Genomic DNA, 16,477 nt, shown 5'->3' with positions numbered 1-16,477 from the left:
TGTTTCAGTCATACTATACAAACATATATTCATTTTCATATACTTTTTCATTGTAGGTTACTACAAGATACTGAATACAGTTCCTTGTGCTAAGCAGTATAAACTTGTTTATTTTATATATAGTAATTAGCATCTGCAAATCTTGAACTCCCAATAAAATGATTTTTTAAGAAGCAAATAACTTCTCTTTATAGAACAGTAATAAAGACTGGATCCTAGAGTCGTTTCCCAGATATTTGTGTAGATGGAAAGCCATGCAAATGACATTCCAAGTCATAAATAGCAGCTCTGTGTAATGAAAAAGAATCTGAAAAAACATGTATGTATATATGTATAACTGAATCACTTTGCTGTACACCCGAAACTATCATTGTAAATCAACTACACTTCAATAAAAAAAATAAGAATTAAAAAATAAAATAAAATAGCAGCTCTGTCTTTAAATCATTTTGTTGGTGTTCTCAGACAGACCCGCCTTATAAAACAGTTCTCACAGCACACCTAATGAACTGTAATTATTGCCCAGACTATGTAGCTTAACAACAAAGGGGGAGCAAGTGAGAGAACTGATAAAGGATCCCACCATGATTGGATCTGTTCTAACCACTCTGCAATCCAGTTGAACCCAACACATCAGCCATAGGCATTACGCACTGAAGCAGGAAACCTGGGATTATCAAAACAGCTGATTGGAGTTGGTGGCAGCCAGGCTAATACCCAAAATAGGATCTGCTCAGGTCTCCCCTGGTACTAGAATTGTAGCAAGAATTTTATTATTATTATTATTATTATTATTATTATTATTATTATTATTATTATTATTATTATTATTATTATTACCCACTTTGCAAGTAAATTTTATGACTTCCCACTTACTTTCCCAAGGTAGATCTATAAACCAGGGGAGGGTGGCTGGTTGGCAGACACACTTGAAAGAAAGTAAGCCAATTTGTTCTGCTGTGGCTGAGGGTGTTCTAGGTCAACGCAGCCGGAGTGTCCCGCCATCAGGGCAGTTAGTGCTGGAACACCCTGGGTAGCTTGAGAGCCTGAAACTGAATTGCATTTTATTTATCCATGATTTGCTTTTTCAGGAGCAAGAAACAGAGAGGGCTCTGAGCACCAAGTTTGTGGACAAGGTAACTCCCTCCTCTCCAACAGGAGTCGGTTCCCTGACACGGGCATTCCCTGCCAGGAGGAGTCGAGGGGGCTGCTTTCCAGCCAGAGGCAGAACCCCTTTTCTGAAGGTGTCTGTGTGGTATCACCTCCCTACTGAGAGAGCCCTTGTTGGGCTCCATCCACCGTGGCACCTGGCTCGGGCGCGCTGTGCCTCCAGCGCCCTCTACAGGACGCTGTGAAGAACTGGATGCAGGGAACCAGGACAAAACCGTCCCGGTTTACCCCGGACTGAGGGGGACTTTCAGTACTAAAACTGGGAAAGTCCCGGACAAGCTGAGACAAACCGGCCACCTCACTAAATTAAAAGGGACCTAAAGCTGGATGCAGGGGCGGGAAGGGGACCCTGCACTATGAAATCGTCATCATCACTTTACCGTTGAAGTTGGGGGATGGGGAGGGGAAAGCACAGACCAGGATTCTAAGGAAAGAAGTGCAGGGGCTACTTAGGAGAAGGAAGTAAGCTTTTGAATGATGAGGCTCCTGGCCTTGAATCAAAGCCCTCAGCCCTAAAACAGCCATGTATCAGATTCCGCAGTCCAGGCTGGAGAAAGGACCCTGGGTTGGTGACTTACATGTTTCCTTGTGAGCTGTGAACCATTCCTTTGACTTTCATTCACTCAACAAACAACTGCTGAGACCTATTACATTCCAAGAACCCTAGAGGAGATGTCGAGACAAATGGTCAGAGCCCAGTGGGTGAGAACCAGCAGGAGTGAAGAACTTGCCAAAAATATGCCCTGGAAATGCTCTTTTCCTACGCTCCCTTTGGTAGGAATCTGAGCGCAGCCAGCGCCCACTGGCAGAAATCAGGCCCAGGGCCCAGGTGTGGGTAGCACAAGAGGAATCACTGGGGTCATTTGAACTCTGCTCTGAAGCCAGGACACCTTCTCCGCCTGGCCCCCAGGGACTGACAGAGCTCAGAAAATATCCACCCAGAGGAGGTTGATTAAATAAATTATGATACTACAGCTATTTTGCAAGTTAATGACGGTGAGAAAGAATATGTAGCAAGACAGGGCAACACATACACCCTCAGCTTAGGTTCTTTCCAAAAGTAAATGTATATTGGGATCATACTTGCGTACAACTAAATACGCATTCAGGCAAGACCTGGAAGGGCAAACACAGAAACTGGATCCAGAGCATTTGTGGTAAGATTAGGGGTGAACTTTTATTCATCTCTTTGCAAAATTGGGTTTCATATAGTTAAATCATTTTTATCAACAGCAAGGAAAATGTCTTTTGTGTTGTCACGTTCCTATGGACTACAGTCTAGTGAAAAATACAGTTTAAAAAAAAAGTGTTGCCATAAATTAGACCTGGTTAAAGGAAAAAAAGGACAGCCATGGATCAACACATCTGAGGTTCCCCAGGAAGAGAAGGAACAAAAGTTTGTGTAGGGGAATTAATTCTCCTTTCAACTCATTGGGCTTAATTATTTTCTCCATCTTCCCACCCAACTGGGGCCAGAGGTGGCGTCGGAACACCCAGGCCAGAGGTGAATCCAGCAGCCAAAAAGACCGGATTAGCCAAACAGTCCCCAGACAGGCTGGGAGATGTAATAAGAGGCTGGTGTCCTTCCAAGACATATCTGTGAAGGATAACAATTCCAGGCTGCCATCAAAATGAAGAGATGGAGACGGATTCAGCCGCAGGGCTGGGCTGAGTAGGGGGTGTGCAGATGACTAAGGATGGACAGAGGCCATCGGGGCAGATTCCCAGCGGTGAGAGCCGGGCTCTGGGGATCAGACCTGGGTCCAGTGCCAAGGCGAGGCAGCCACCCAGCGGCTACTCCCTCCCTCACAGCCCTTCACACGCAGCACAGGCTCCACCCACCCCTCTGCGGTACTTCAGAAAAGGTGTGAGATGGTTTATGCATGTTTTAAACAGGATGCTTCCTGTTCATCCAGTTTCGAGACTCCAGGGATGCCAATGAAGCCCCACCAAATGAAGTCTCCACCCAGCGCCTATCTCAGGACCCCAGGCCTCTCCCCAGATCAAGGAGAAGGAGGTAGGTATTAATTTACAGGAAATTTGAATAGTGGTTGAATCAACTCTGTCTCTGAGCTTTATCCATTTGGAAGCATGGTTACAGGGTCAAAGGGGGCCACGCTGGAGGTTGCCTAGCACCTTGGCTGCTGGCCGTCTTGCCCACTCTCTGGGCCCTAGGAAGCCAGAAGATGGGATACACCTGGGGAGAACCGTCCTGGCCTCACCTGGAAATGAACACCCCTCGTCCCCCTTCCCAAGGTTGTAGGCCAGCAAATTCCTCCAGTGCCTGGGTCCTGTTTGCAAGGATTTCTGCCCCATTCATCCTGCCCCAGACCAGCAAACTGCTCTGTTATTCCCAGTCACTCTGGCTGGACACCCCTAAGAAGCTGATCCTGACCCTGACTCTCGTGAGATTCCAGCTCTCCCAGATGATGGGAGGTGGGTGGGGCAGAGGGGGAGGATTTGCCATGTTCCTTCCTGGCTCTCGCTCCAATCTCTCCCTCAGAAACAGACAAACTGCCTCTTCTCCAAAAAAAAGAGATGGTAGACAGAGGTGGAGGAGCCAATGAGAGATCTTCTCTATGTGTTCATTCCATACATACTGAGAGTTTCATAGTCTTGTGATGGGGCACACTCAGAGATGGGGGGACCCCAGCCCTCAGAGAAAGAGGAGAGGAATGCACTGAACGCCTCAGTCAGGGGCCACATGTGGTCCCACAAGCCGGTGGAGCTCCAAGGTGGGAGCCAGCAGTCCTGGGTGCGGACACCAGGGAAGGCTTCTGGAGTGCGGAGTCTGAGGTGGCTCAGAAAGGGCAGGGGGAGACGGAGACACAGCCCTTCAGGAGGGAAGGAAGAGTAGAAATGGAAGGAGCAGCAGTTGAAATCGGGTCCCCCTAAAACCAAGTTCCTCTGCTGAGTTTATGATTAACTATCCAAAGTTTTTCTCCCTTCTTGTCCTGCACCTGTTCCTCCTCAATATTGAGGAATATCAAAGAAAAGAGGGAATTGTAAGCAAGCAGGGCCCTATGGGGCATTCCCGGGACAGACCTCCACCACACCATGTCCTCCGCCTGCCCCTTGGCTGTAGAGAACCGTCAGCCTCCTAGGCCTTCCCAGAGCCCCAAAGACCAACTTTAGTCAGAGAGGTGAGAGCAAGCAGAAAGGAAAACAGTCAAGCAAGACCGAATAGTGATAGTTCAGCCATTAAAGTCAAGAAACTTTAGTTCTTCCTCAAGGGCTATAGATAATATTCTGAGCCATATCCTTAAGCTATTTTGCAGTTACTGAAACCCCTACCAGGTGGAAGTAGTTAACTGCATGCGGACCACACGCACGTACGCCCCAGACCAGTTGGAACCAGATGGTGACTCCTAATTTCCTTACCACCAACCAATCAGAAGAATGTTCATGGGCTGACCACACACCACGCAACCCTCTACCTCACTCCAACTTTAAAAACATTTCCTTGAAATCCATCTGGGAGTTTGGGTCTTTGGGGCATGAGTCACCCATGCTCCTTGCTTGGCGCCCTGAAATAATTGCTATGCTTTCCTTCAGCACAACCTGGTGTCAGGTCAGTAAATTGGCTTTACTACTCTCAGCAGACCCAAATTTGTTTTGGTAACACAATAACCCGGTTGCTTAAGTCGGGGTGGGGTTGGGGGGGCTGCTTGTTTGGACGGTTCTGATTCCAGCTCAGATGGAACCTCAGTCTGCACTCAGTCCTCCTGACGGGGAGGCAGGGGAACGGGTTGTCAGTGAAGAGTGTTAAAATAACAAGACAGGCTGAGATATGCCTCCTGGACTCTGGGGAAGCACCCCTCTCTGGGCAGCAGATACGGCAATCGGGAGCCCTCAGAGACTCCAGGCTTTGGGGTAGGGGATCCCCAACACCCAGGAGAGTCCCACAGCTGGAAAAGGTCAGCAGATGGTGACTCGGTGCTGGGTGCTGGAGGACCATCAGCTTGCATCCCCGTTCACATAGACCTTTCTTCACTGGGCGTGGATGAGAGTCCACCCAGATTTCCTGGAAAAACTCAGAAACTCCCAGCACCTCTCCAGAAGAGCTCTGAAGAGCTACCTCCTCACAGAATAGCCAGTCCCCAGCCCTTGACTCCAGCCCCAGGGGTGCCTCCTGTCTGCAAATGAAAGGAAAATCTGGGGCAGCTCAGAATTCTGCCTCCCACCGGGAGAGCTCTGGGAACCACATGAGGCAATTCATGGATGGAGCCAAGCTACAGAAAGTACAAGGCACTGTTCAAAACCCAAGGGGTTTTTGGTTGTTGCCTACCAGGCAAGAGGTGCTATATGAAAACTCTCCCCTCCTGTTTTCACTTCCTCTTCTCTCACTTTACCCCGGGAAGGGGAAGATCCTGCAAAGCTTAGCAGCTGATGTGTAAAAGCACCAAAACAACATTCTTCTGGTGACATTTTAACAGTGTCCTCTGGTAGCAGCCATGTGACTGGATTCTGACGTTTCAGACTCAAGACCTCAAGAATCGCTGAATCACAGCAAACTGGATGGTGGGTGGAAAGGCCCATGGGGCCAATGCGCCGCCATATTGCCCTGTCAGAGGGTCTCCAGCCTGGGCTCGGACACCTTCGAATGAAGAGCAAATGCTGACATTGGCTCTGTGTTATGCTAGAAGACGTGGCCCACCATCCGTGCGTCCTTGGTGGGACCTGGTGGGATTTCAATGGTTCAGAGAGCCCAGGAGTGCCCTCACCCTGCCCAGCCTGCCCCCCCCCCCATCCCACAGCAAGTCCCCAAGGGAGCCAGCCCAGTGAACAGCAGCTAAATGAGAGTTGCAGTCCCCTAGCCATACCAGTACCAATAATGCCACCAAGCTCTGGGAACATTTCTCATGTTTACTGGGATTAATAGTAACTCTCATCTGTGCTGTTCATTTACTATGGAGGCAGGCCGTGGAGTGAGCCAAGCTGGGATGAATGAGGAAGGAGTAGCGAAAAGGAAGGACATATTCAGAGGTTTGGCGGTGGGGAAACCATGAGTGAGGAGTTGTCTGGAGGGTGGCCCCAGTGTGCCTTTGCGAGATGCCAGACCTAGATACATGCAGCCTGAATGCTCGCCCCGCCCCAGCCCAGCCCCGCCCCGCCCCGGGCCCGCCAACATCTATCCTGCGGTCAAGATGCAGCCTACACGTGCCTGCATCTGTGAAGCTTTTCCCAGCACCTCCACGTCCAGATGGGGTGCGATGCTCCCTTTGTGTGGTTTTAACAGTCTGTGTCTCCTGGCAAGGATGTGGTCCCAGTCTGGGTCACCGTGGTACTCCCTAGAGCCTGGCTCGTGGGAAGTATTAAAGAATATTTACTGGCTTTCATCTTTGTGCCCAGTGGCTAATACACACAGTGTATCACAGAAGAGGGGCTGGTAAATGTTCCATGAGTTAAGGGATGAGTGAATGGATGAATGAATACCAAGGGGTTCTAGGGCCAGTGCACGGCCAGACCTCTGGACAGGCACCCAACCTTATGCCACTTTTTTTTCCCCATGGGGCTTCACAGTGAGGCAACCACTTCATTAGAAGGACTAGCTCAACTTAACATTTGAGAACTACTCATTTAACAAGTATTTACTGATCTCTGATGTGCCAGGCTCGGTTCAGGGCACCTCGGATGTGGGGACACATCAGTGAACAAGACACAAAACCCTGTGCTCTCAAGGAGCTTATGTTCAGTGGGAATGAGACAAACTATCTTTGGTGACATATACACACTTACCCTCCTACGCCTACTCCTTACCCTCCCCACACCCCCAAAGTCAAAACTTTAAGGCATCAGTGATGCCCTGCTTCCTTCTGAGAGAATCTGCGTTCTTCAGACAGCAGCTCATGAAGCGTAACTGGACTGAAATGGTACCATTTCAATCATCAGTACAGATGCAGGATAGGTGGCACTTTTGCTTCCTGGTCCTCCGATCTCCCACTGCATCCACTGCAAGTGTCTTCCACCCTGCGGTGGAACTGGCCCTCTTGTTTCAACTAAAGTGAACTAAACAGAGTCAGCTTTCATAACTGGATGACACAGAAATGGCCTGATGGCCACTCTTGCCCTCGCACCTTGCCAGCATCGGGCCTTTGGTGCGTCATTGTCCTGGGCTTCTTCCTCTGATGTAGCACTTGCTTCCCTGGCAACCTGGTTTCCAGCACAGAGTCTGTTAGACCCATGCTCGTGCCATTTTGCAAGCATTTGGAGAGAGGTTGCCAGCCACCAGGAATTACTGTCTGCTGGGACGTGGGCGCTGTTCCTGAGCAGCATTTCCCACTTTCCTGGGTGGCATGACTCTCTCACTGGGCGCTGGATGTGGGTACTGAAAGACACCAGAAACTCACTTGCATAGAATGAGGGGGCGTGCATCTGCCTTAGGGACCTGACTTGTGTGGCTTTCCTACAGAGCTAGGCACACAGTGCCATCTCAACAAGGCTCATCTTTGAAAAAAAAGATACTAAATGCATGAGAAGAACTATCTCTTTTAAAGTCATCACAGGGTGAATTGTTGCAAAGTGAGCAAACCTTTTCTGTAACAGATTATCTCAACTGGGTTTTCATGGTGTGATTTGTGAAAGGTTTGAAGTGAATTGTATCCTTCCTAGATTCACTTTTCTTGTGTCACTAAAGTTGAGGGGCTGCTGGTTCCTAAAAGCAGTAATCACGTACATAACCATTTTCACGCCCACAGCATGAGGGAGGGGTGTCAGCATCATCCGTTACCAGAAGAAAGCTTTACAATTTCCGTGATCACAGGGAATCAAAAGATGGCAAACAAAAACACCATGTGCTCCACCTTGTGCAGTTAATAAGTAATATACTCAAGCACCTAAGAAGGAACTGCGGACAATGGTCTCTGCCCCGAAGCTGGAGAGGGAGATGTGCCTCTCTACATCTAAGAGACACTTCAAAGAATCAGATTTGACAAGGTGTCAGGTTGAAGATTTTCACAAGAATATGTTCTCCTGGGCGATGTGTGGACTTGTATGATTCTTTATCACTCTTCCCGGCTGGACTTGGTTAGAATAGATCTGTCCCTGGACACAGTCAGTCAAAAAAGGGTCTGGTAAGAGACTCACAGACATAGAAAACAAACTTACGGTTACCAGGGGGAAGGGGGTGGAAAGGGATAAACTGGGAGTTGGAGAATTGCAGTTACTGACTGGTATATATAAAATAAATAAACAAGTTTATACTGTAGAGCACAGGGAACTATATTCAATATCTTGTAGTAGCTTACGGTGAAAAAGAATATGAAAATGAATATATGTATATTCATATATGACTGAAGCATTGTGTTATACACCAGAAATTGACACATTGTAAACTGACTATACTTTAATTTTTTAAAAGTTAAAAAAAAAATGGTCTGGTATGATCCCTAAGGCTTTATAAATGTTTACCACATCCTATAAAAAGGGCCCCCAAAGATACCTGTAAGTCTGACCGGCGCTCTCACTTGAGAATAGGTTGTCTTAGAAGCCACACTGTAGCCAGCATCTCTGCACCCCTCCACAGCTCGGAGGCTCTTTCTCTATCAGATCACAAGAAAGTAATTCACATTTTCCTCTTCTCCCACCTGCACAGAAGAGTAAATGAAACCTAAGCTTTTTTTTTCCCCTCTATTGAATCGCCCTTTGGGTCACTTGAAATCCACGTGGGTGGCATCCTCCGCCTGCTTTCTCCCCCTGCCTCCTCTCCCTCCCAAGAAGCTCTCCTGGTGCGACCTGAACTTCCCTTTTGGATCTTTCAGAAACTCCAGTGTGAAACAAGACAAATAAATCTCTATCACTAAGTCCCTGACTCTTGGCTTTGTTTTACCAAAGATTTCCCCTGATCAGGAGAGAATAGTGGGGAAGGAAAGAGGGGAATGAGGGACAGGAAGAGTGGTCATCACTAATCCCTAACAGTCACTCCTGAAAAAGCAGCATCTCTATTAAAATGATTAAGTGTTCATCATGTTTAGTCTCACGCTGTGGAGTCAAATACTGACTTTCAGTTGCCCTGTAAGGTCTAATTGAGATTCTGATTAGTCAGACTAATTGTACAGCTGGGTTTATTCTTGGGACCCTTTGGGACTTCTCAGAAGCAGCAGCACACTCCCATCCACAGTATATCCCTACCAAAAAAAAAAAAATTGTACATTCTTATAAGTGTAATATACCTGATTCTGAGAACTCTTCTGACTCAGTTTGCTGAGGTGTATGTAACCAGCTACTGTGCCCTTGGGGTTCATCTCATTCCCTCCCATAAGGCTACTCCTTTTCTACCCGAGTCTTGGCTAATCAAAATCCCACCATCCACTGATTGATAATGTTGACTATATTCTTACAATGGACCACCATGCAGCCAGTAAAAGTGATGTTGTGAGTTCCTTTGAAAACTATACTTAGACTTACCATATGATCCAGCAATCCTATTCCTGGGCATATATCTGGAGGAAACTCTAATTAGAAAAGACACATGCACCCCAGTGTTCACAGCAGCATTATTTACAGTAGCCGAGACATGGAAGCAACCTAAATGTCCATCCACAGATGATTGGATAAAGAAGTTGTGATATATACATATACAATGGAAAACTACTCAGCCATAAAAAAAGAATAAAATAATGCCATTTGCAGCAACATGGATGGCCCTGGAGATTGTCCTCCTAAGTGAAGTAAGCCAGAAAGACAAAGAAAAATACCATATGATATCACTTAAACATGGAATCTAAAAAACAAAAGACATGAATGAACTTATTTACAAAATAAAAGTAGGCTCACAGACATAGAAAACAAACTTACGGTTACCAAAGGGAAACAGGAGTGGGGAGGGATAAATTGAGAGTTTTGGATTTGCAGATACTAACTACTATATAAAAAACAGATGAACAACAAGGTCTTACTGTAAAGCATGGGGAACTATATTCAATACCCTGTAATAGCCTATAATATAAAAGAATATGAAAAGGAATATATATCTATATATGTGTCACTGAATCACTATGCTGTACACCAGAAATTAACACAACATTGTAAATCAACTGTACTTCAGTAAAACAAAATTTTTTTTTAAGTGATGTTGTGGAAGAATACTTAACGAGAAGGAGGAAAGTTCATGGTACATCTGTCAGGTGAAAACAGCGGGTTTCAAAACAACAGATGTCATGAAGTATAAGCCCATTTTGAAAGGTGTATATTCATTTTTAAAAAAAAGATTGCAAAGATATGGTCGTCTCTTAGTGGTTTTATTTTCCTTCTTGTGCTTTTCCACGCTTTACAAGATTTTATGGATATTTTTGGAATTGAATAAACGTAAATAAAAACATCCTACTTGTTATAGGCTAATTGTGTTCTTGCCCTCCAATTAATATGTCGAAGTCCCTACCTCCAGTACCTTGGGATATATTTGGAGATAGGGCCTTTAAAGAGATAAGATCAAATTAGGCCACGTGGATAGTGTGACTTTACCCAATATGACTAGTATCTTTATAAGAAGGCAGTGTTAGGATACAGACAATCCAGACCCATGGATGAGCATGTGATCATGACAGCGAGGAGGCAGCCATCTGCGAGCGAAGGAGAGAGGTCTCAGAAGGAACCAACCCTGCCAAATCCTTGGTCTCAGACTTCTAGCCCCTAGAACTGTGAGAAAATAGATACCAGTTGTGCAACCTGAGCAACCCGTCCATCAAAGACCAGCTCCAATGCCAGCCCCACCATGAAGCCTCCTGTCATCCCCAAATTTCCCCTCCTTCTATCTTTCTGTTGCTGCTGCTTTTGCGTCACTTGGCCTCCTTTAGAATAATATTTGCTCATGCTTCCCACCCTGCTAGGTTGTGAGCTTCCTGATGGTGAAGTCCATGTTATTCATCCTTTTCTGCTCCACTGCAGCTTGCCCAGAGGCTTGGAGGTCCTCAATGAGCGGCTATTGACATAACCCATCAGCAAGGATGCCAGTAGGAGTCAGACCACCAGATGTTCCCTGGTGATGGCGGTGTTGTGTGCATGCTTGCATGTGTGTGTGTGTGTGTGTGTGTGTGTGTGTGTGTGTGTGAGTGTGTTGGGGTGGGTGTGGTTATTCCAGGAGGGCACCACCTCTTGCCAGCTGTGTGATCTTCGGGGCAGACACACTTCACACCTAAACCTTAAGAGTTTACAAAGCATTTTCATGTGTAGTGTCTCATTTGGTTGTCATAACAATCCACCAAGATTGAACGTTACTTCCTCCTGTTCACAGGTGAGGTAACCATGCTCAGAAAGCGGAGAATCAAAACACTTAGTTGTGGAAACTTACAACAATAACAATAGCCGGGGCATACTGAGTGCCTGGATCCACACTGAATGCTCTGCGTGGCTCGTCCCAGTTGATCCTCACGAGGAGATTATGAGCGAGGAATTGTTACTGGAGTTATTTTACAGGTGAGGAAACTGAGGCTCAGAATGGGCACCTGAGATCACATGGCTAAAAATGGTGGAGCCAGGACTTCCATCAGGTTTTATACCCACAGCCCACACTTAGAATCAATACTTCCTCCTCCCCACGTGAATTAGTATATTGAGGGTCCTAAATGTGGAGAACAGACAGGAATTGCTCCAAACTTCAGAGACTGAATTGGTCTGGAATGTCTTCTTAAATGAGGTGAGCTTCAAGCTAAGCCTTTTCGGACAGAGTTGAGTGGAGACAGTAGAGTGGGACAGTGGGACAGTGGGACCGGCCTGCCTCCCTTAATGGTGTTTACGACTGAGAGTCCAACAAGGCAGATTTAACCACTCAGTTCAACTCCCCACCCCACTCTGGAGTCCCCAGGATGTGCCAGCCATTGAGCTAGGAGGTGCAGGGACACAGCGGACACAGAGGAGTTGTCTCCTTTGAGGAGCTCAGTCTCCTAAGGGAAGGCAGACTGTGCCTAATAATACAACCTGAGAAGGTATGAATCAATTACTTTGCCATGGTTTCAAGGTTCTGTCCAGGGCTTTGAGGGGAAAGCCCTAGTCTGAGTTCTGCCACTAATTTTCTATGAGACTTTAGGCAAATCACAGCCCATCTCATGGCCTCAACTTCTGCACCTAAAAACTGGGTCGCTGAATACATATTACAGAATGACTCCCATAGGATAACTTCAATCATTGTACATCCAGTTTCCATTCTCTTTCTCTCTTTCTCTCTTTTTCTTTCTCTCTCTCTCTCTCCCCCACCTTCTTCTTAGAAATATGAGTTTCATGTTAAAGAGAGAACTCAAAACAAAGAAATAGGTTTGAAAGTCAACAACATACAGATAAAAGTCATGGGAGCAGATGGCCACTCAAGGAGAGATGTTTGTTAAACCCAAGATTAATTAATCCATTCTCCCAGGTCCACCTCATGGTCCCACACAATCAAAAACTCAATCCCTGGCAATTAAACTTAAGAAAGGCAGCTCTTTCTTGAAGAAGGTGATGGAAATTGCACCAATCACCATTTCCACTCCTCTGGATGAAGGATGCTTTCAGAGGATTTGGTGTAAGTGGATTGACAATTTCCTAGGAAAGCCCTGGATCTACAGCAATAATGTGACGCCAAGAGCAGCACCCATCTGAATCCAGCGCTCAAACTCTTCTAACTTCTGCCCCTCTATGCTGGACCCTCTCCCACCAGAACAGACACCTCAGAAGTGGAGGCATATTCTTCATTGGCTTATTTCTTGTAAGACTCAAGACAAGAGATTCTCTGGGAGTTGGCTGGGCAACATTTTCTTACTTAAATACACAAGCCAAATAAATGGAAGCATTCCCCTGGCTGGGTCCAGTTGGCCAAAGTCTCAAGTTCTTGAGCACATTTAGCATCTTGGTATATATTTGAGTTCTTTTCTTTATATTTTCTTTCTTTTTAACAGGAGAAAAACTATCTGCAGAGGAAAATTCTTCCATGTGGATTGAACCCTTCACTTTTTTTCAACCCAATGTTAAGAAATATTTTCATTACAGAAGATGCTCCCTTCTCTGGAAGATAAAGAGGAGAGGGATCTCCCCCTTCCATGGCTCCCTCATTCTACAGTCCTGGAGCTGTCTAAAGCACACTGGGTCTCTCCTGATTGTTCTCCAGCTTGGTATTCTACAGCTCACCCAGTGTATCAAGGGGTTTGGGCTCTGTGAGAAAAGCTCCCCTTCCTGAGGTGTGGCAGAACCTGAGAAGATGTAGTTAAAAAAAAGAAAGAACGAATGAACGAAAGAAAGAGAGAGAGAGAGAGAGAAAGAGAGAAAGAAAGAAAGAAAGAAAGAAAGAAAGAAAGAAAGAAAGAAAGAAAGAGAGAAAGAAAGAAAGAAAGAGAGAGAGAGAGAGAAAGAAGAGAGGGGAGGGGAGGAGAGGAGACAAGAGGAGAGGAAAGGAAAGGAAAGGAAAGATAGATTTCCCAGTAACTGTGCCCACAGGGCTCCGGGGTCTTCACAAGGTGAAGCCTGTGCCAGGGGACTCCTGCCTAAGGCCAGGCAGGGTAAGATATCAGTACTGCCACTCACCCAGTGCAGTCAGAAAATGCACCCAAGTCCTCTTCATTCACTTATCTGATAAACAGGAGTCTGCATCTATCTGCTCAGCGCCATACTTTATCCTGGGGAGACAGAAAGGAAAAAATAAAGCCCCTGTCTCCAGGAACTCCAGATCTAGTTGGGGCACAAGGAAGCCTCCATTCCTGTTTTCTCATTCTCTACTCCCCACCCTAGTCCCACAGCTCTGTTACCAGGAAGACAAGATAGGTTGAGTCAAGTTGGAAAAACTATTGGGTTGGTTGTTGACTATCATTCCGGCCAAGAAGCCAGTGGAATCTGAGAGGTTTAGAATCGGCAGCCATCATGGTAGCCTCAGATGATCTCCTAGGAAGCAGTATTTGGGGGTGAGGGGTAATGCTCTAGGCTCCTAATGAGGGCCAAGCCTACAAGAAAGAAGATAAAACAGTCACAAAGCTGGACACACAGCCTGCTCCCTTGGAGAACAGAAAATGATATAAGCAGGAAAAGATGCAGACAGCAGAGACTGATGTTGGGACAGGCAGCCAAGTGGGGAAAAGTATGAACCCAGGTGCCAAGCTTCATTCAAGGGCCCTGAGGCCTGGGCTCAAGGCCTGCGAATGGAAAACTGTTTACCATCTGCCCTTTTCTAACTGCAGGGATATGGAAAGTCAGTGGAGAGGTTGCTTAAGTTGTCTATGCTCATGAAAATCCCATCCCACCCTTCTCCCCACCAACAACAACTTGGTGCCAAGAAGCTAGGTCTGGTTGGGTCTGGTTGGATCTGGTTAGATTTGGTTGGGCCTGGTTGGGCATGCAGCTCAAACACTGCCTGTGATCTCTGTGGACTAGTCAATACAGAGATGTGAGTCCAAGTTCCAGCACTGCTCTTTGCTTGGAAAAGTCTCTGATTCTCTTTAAACTTTGGTTTCCTCATGTGTGCACTGGGGGACATTATCAGGGCTTACCACGGTGCTGTGAGAATTAAATGAGACAACTGTGTAAAGCTCTTCAAAATGCCCAGCAGAGGTGGAGGCTCAATGCTTCTTAACTATCTCAGAATTGGGACAGTCTTTTCCAGTCCTTCCAATAAAAATGGACTCTGCCCCACCTTGGACTCACATCACAGTCTGGCTTTATCTGTCATGTTCTGCCCTTGAAGGGAAGATCCCTGTTTAATTCACATCCATAGCATCTAGTCAGAATTCAAATGGTGAGAATTTAAACAATTCTCACAAGAAAAGGAAGAAAAAGAAAGAACGCAGAAGAATGATGTCTATGGGCAAAAATATGTAACTGTTGCGGGGAGGGTAACAGCTCAGTGGTAGAGTGCATGCTTAGCATGCATGAGGTCCTGGGTTCAATTCCTAGTATCTTCATTAAAAAAAAAAAAAAAATGCAACTACTGCCAGCTACCAAAACAACAAACAAAAACAGACTGAGTTGCCGGAGCTTAGAACTCAGCTTCCTGGTTAGAGTGAAGCGGACATTAAAGATAGACTTGCTATTATTCAGCATGTGGCCCATGGGCATCTCCTGGGAGCTTGGGAGAAAAGCAGACTCTCAGGCCCTAAGCCAGGCCCGCGGAATTTGAATCTGAATTTTAACAAGGTGACTCACAGGTAGAGGGGTGGAGATAATAACTCAGTGGTAGAGTGCATGCTTAGCATGCTCAAGGTCCTGAGTTCTATCTCCAGTACCTCGATTAAAAAAAATCTTTTTTTAAATAACAAAGTGACTCCCAAGCGTGACACACTGGAGAAGCTGGCTAGACCAGGGCTTCTCAATCCTGGCTACCCACTGGAATCATCTAAGGAGATTTTTAAACTCCTGATGCTCAGGCTGAATCCCAGAACAAGCAGAATCTGGCTTATTTGTGCAGCTCACCAAATTATTCCAACATGTAGCCTGGGTTGAGCACCATCGGTCAGAGCAAACTTTCCATTTATTGATCAAGAAACTAAGGTCCAGAAGAGTAAACCGACCTGCCCAAGGTCACACAGCAAGTTAAGTGACAGCGCTTAGGACTTGAGCCAAGTCCTCCAACTCCAGGGCTCTCCTCACTGCACTTCACCCCGCCACGGCAGAGTTTGGGAAATGGGAAACTCTTGAAGGGGGAGTTTCCTGGACATGGGCAGCCCATGCCTGTGTATTCCCTGTTGGACCACGGCCATCTCCATGCATCCATCCATCCATCTCCCAGGCGGCAGGTCCCAGGACCCCAGCCCAGGTGGGCTTCTGCTTCTAACCAGCAACTAGTGTCTAGGCTAAAACATCCCCCTGCCCTCACCCAGCCAAGCTGACCCCACCATTCCCACATACCCTGTCTTCCCAGGGACACGGAGCACTCAGGGACTGTCCCCCCACCAGGTCGCACAGTTCTCAGAACTCAGGTGAGGTTTTTGAGCTCCCACAGCCTCAGCTCCTGGCTCCTCTCAGAACTGCTGGGACAGGCCCGTTCTCAAAGTCAGCAACCGCGACCGTCTCGAAACCAGTAGGTCTCGAGGCTCCCCCTTGACTTGTTTTTGCTCTCCTGCTCTTCCTCACGGGGGTGTGTGGGTCTCAAACCTCTGGCTGTCTCTGCTTTCTGAGTTCGTCTGCTGTGTTTTTGAAGTGGCTTTTTGTTATTCTGCCCCGGGCTCACTCACCTTTCTCAGCAGCAGTGGCAAACACTCAGCCCGGCTCTGCTCTCCGCTGAGCACTTGGATTCCATGTAAACAGCTCGCCTGCTGGCCCCACCGGCCTCGCCAGGTCAGGAGAGCCCGGGCCTGTCAAGCCCTTGAAAACAATCAGGTGGCCGAAAGCTTCCCCATGCTCAAGGAGGAGGATG

General features: G+C 46.8%; 1 long non-coding RNA gene across 3 annotated transcripts in view; it reads right to left on the bottom strand.

Moving 5' to 3' along the window:
• LOC116157959 (uncharacterized) overlaps positions 1-16,148 on the bottom strand; it is a 29,928-nt gene extending 13,780 nt beyond the window's left edge. The window contains exons 1-4 of one of the 3 annotated variants that reach the window (XR_010384677.1): positions 15,970-16,148; positions 13,660-13,751; positions 8,612-8,756; positions 891-1,052 (exon numbers count right to left, since the gene is read on the bottom strand). This is a non-coding gene — a long non-coding RNA (uncharacterized LOC116157959). Of the gene's footprint in view, positions 1-890; positions 1,053-7,819; positions 8,215-8,611; positions 8,757-13,659; positions 13,752-15,969 lie in introns of those variants that run through there. The other 2 variants (XR_004142195.2, XR_010384676.1) reach the window with 2 other exon arrangements.
• Between the last annotated feature and the right edge of the window lie 329 nt (positions 16,149-16,477).

This window comes from Camelus dromedarius, chromosome 16 (assembly GCF_036321535.1).
Source record: "Camelus dromedarius isolate mCamDro1 chromosome 16, mCamDro1.pat, whole genome shotgun sequence".
In the NCBI taxonomy this organism is placed as follows: domain Eukaryota; kingdom Metazoa; phylum Chordata; class Mammalia; order Artiodactyla; family Camelidae; genus Camelus; species Camelus dromedarius.
This window is presented reverse-complemented; position numbering and strand designations above follow the sequence as displayed.